At 44.5% G+C, this 2,782-nt stretch overlaps 1 pseudogene; it reads right to left on the bottom strand.

Annotated features, from left to right (window-relative positions):
* Positions 1-1,309: 1,309 nt before the first annotated feature.
* On the bottom strand, positions 1,310-2,449 carry LOC149328129 (uncharacterized; annotated as a pseudogene).
* Positions 2,450-2,782: the final 333 nt, after the last annotated feature.

The following is a 2,782-nucleotide window of genomic DNA, read 5'->3' on the forward strand; positions in this document are numbered from 1 at the left end:
TTAAAGTGTCCACCAAACATCCGTCTCTGCAGAAAATGATCTTATACATTTATTTGATTACTAAGTTGTACCTTGCAGCAGTTAGGCGGTACTTCGTTCTCGCAACACACCGATCGAAAATATATGTGGCAAATCACACTTCAATTGAGGTAAAAGAGAATACAGCATCAAACGGCGGGCTACTTAATCCTCTGCGTGAATTACGGACCGGTGGCTATTTCAGCCGCTAATATTTCCCGCTTTTTCGAGTAATCACGACAAAAGCAAGGAAGGTAATGTGGCAGGCTTCGCGTACGCGATACAGGCTACAATTAAAGGCATTCACTCAAAACAGCACCTTCTCTGGAGAAAATATCCTGATATAAAACTCGTTGCTCGATGTCCGAGTACCAATTGCTGCAATTGACCATACGACAGAGCAATTAAGCAGCTATCGATTCATTAATTTTGCAAAACGACGCAAACCGCGGCACTTCGATATGGTTCTGGGTATAACAAAAGAGCAGTAAAACTTACTGCCTCAAACGGGGGGTGACAGAAACTTCCCGCCTTTTCGTCACACGAAGCCAACCTGCACAAAAACAATTACCGGGAACTCAGATGTGCCTTGGAGCAGCTAAACGGCAGTTCGCGTAGCCACGTCCCGTACGACGCACCTCAGGGTGCTCCGGCTGCCAGAGCTGCCACACACACAACCGCCACTACCAGCACAGATTCGCAACAAAGAACGACGGCGTAACGCCAGTGCTACCGCATATCCTCGTCACTAGCCCTAAATGGACCCGCCGTTACTATGGTTACGAGCTAAAGCCAATAAGCCCCTCTGGCCCCTCGTTACGAGTGTGTTAACTTAACCTACACAAAAACAATTACGCACGACCCCAGATGTAGTTGTACATACACTACTTACCCATAGAGAACGATATTGTTAAAGAGCGGACACTCCCATAGGGCCCAGCGGCCCATTTCACTGCAGCGCCCCAAGCGGGCGGTGCTACTCAGTGCAAAGCAGGAAGCAGTAGGAGTTGTGAAACGACAATCGTATGCTCATTTCTTCAACCTGCAGAGCAACGAGGGTCAGTACAAAAAGCGCTTATGTGTAAAAACATAATGGAACAGATGGAATGCACTCGATAAATTAGGCGGGACCTAGAACAATCCTGCAGAGGCTTGCACATTGCTTGTGCACTTAAATCCAGTACCCTCCACCCTTCAAGTCCTGTGGGCTGACCTTCCATCCTGTGTACTTCTCTGAAAGATTATGGTGAGGCACGTTGGTTCCAAGTTCACCGTATGCTTCAACGCAACATTAACTTTTAAATTTATCAAGTTGTACACCAGAAACTGACGACTGAAAGCGAACTTTGTCTAAATTTCTGTTCACAAATCTCATATGCCAGCATAAACGAATTCTACAATGCATTTTCACAAACTTCTGCCGGCACTCAAGAGAACAAAAATCAAAATCCCCATTGCATTGGAGGTGTCGCAGCAAAACATCACAAACCCTTTCTAGATGTGCAGTATCCTCAACCAAAGCAAAGTGGGTCTCAAGTGCTTGCACAAATGTGCATGCCCTTTGCGATGGTACAGTTAAATTTCCAAACACTTTGCCTGGTACATGATATGCTTTCAGCATCGTAAAATATTGATGAGAACCACTCAATGTATTGTCTTCATCTTTCAACAACTGAGGGCAAATGCAATTCTTTGCATATTTACCAGAAAATATTTTACCAAGAAGCCTGCCACGTAATAGACAACAGAATCCTCAATAACATGAGAGTGCTTATCCACGAATAGCTCTGAAACCTCTTGCAAGGACGGAAAGTCGTCAGCAGGAGCCTGCACAGCATTATCAACTAGAGATGCCCTGCTAGCAGAGAATTGTGAACATTCCAGTAGAAGTTCACATCTATCCTCCTCAGCATTACCTTGTTTAGAAAGTTTAAACAGTTTCTGAATGCAAATATGCTTTAAACCAGAGATAAACTGGAAAACATTCGGATTCATGTTCCAGCCTTGCTTCAGCCTAATGTGCCCAAACATTCTTCAGCGAATCCTGCTGCAGCCGAAGGGTGAGGAGGTATAAAAAATTATGATTTTGAGAAAGATCACTCCAAAGAAACAAAACAGCCTGGATAGTTATCTGCCAGCCTATGATTGTTTGTGGCTGACGCTTGACAGCAAACTTCCACGTTTTTATCCAGTGAAGTTGATCTGGAAGGCAGTGAACAAGTTCGTCATCACCTCTTTTAATCGCATAGCGATATCTTTGCGCTATTGTTTTAGGAGTTGAGCTGTTCAGTGCATCAAACAGTTTACCCATTCTCTTGCAAAACTGCGCTGTAGCCATTGCTGCTGCGGGCAGCTCCTCTGCATATATTAAAACCAAAATGGCCACACTCACTCAAGCACTCAGTACTTGTCCTGCTCTGCTTACTTTCATATTAGAAAACGATTTTTGAAAAATGTGCCGCTCGGTCAGCTTTGGGGCTAAACGCAAGCGCAACTCGTGGGACAAATTGCAGAGGCGCTCAATGTAAGCCCAGTCCACAACCTCTTCCCCAATTAGCAACTTGTGAGCTTGCACATTATTACGAGTAGTTTTAATGAGATGGGGCTAGTCAAAAGTAAAATATATCCGCTCACCCCTTCTTTCAAAGAAACGCCTGTCAAAAGACACGCCCAGCTGATAACACAAGCTGATGTTTGACGCCCCTTGGTCGCAAAGAAGTGCTTTCACTGTCAGTTTGGCTATTTCTTTAAGTTTACCAATAAG

The sequence above is a fragment of the Amblyomma mixtum genome, chromosome 9 (genome assembly GCF_055824585.1).
Source record: "Amblyomma mixtum isolate Tamu chromosome 9, ASM5582458v1, whole genome shotgun sequence".
In the NCBI taxonomy this organism is placed as follows: Eukaryota; Metazoa; Arthropoda; class Arachnida; order Ixodida; family Ixodidae; genus Amblyomma; species Amblyomma mixtum.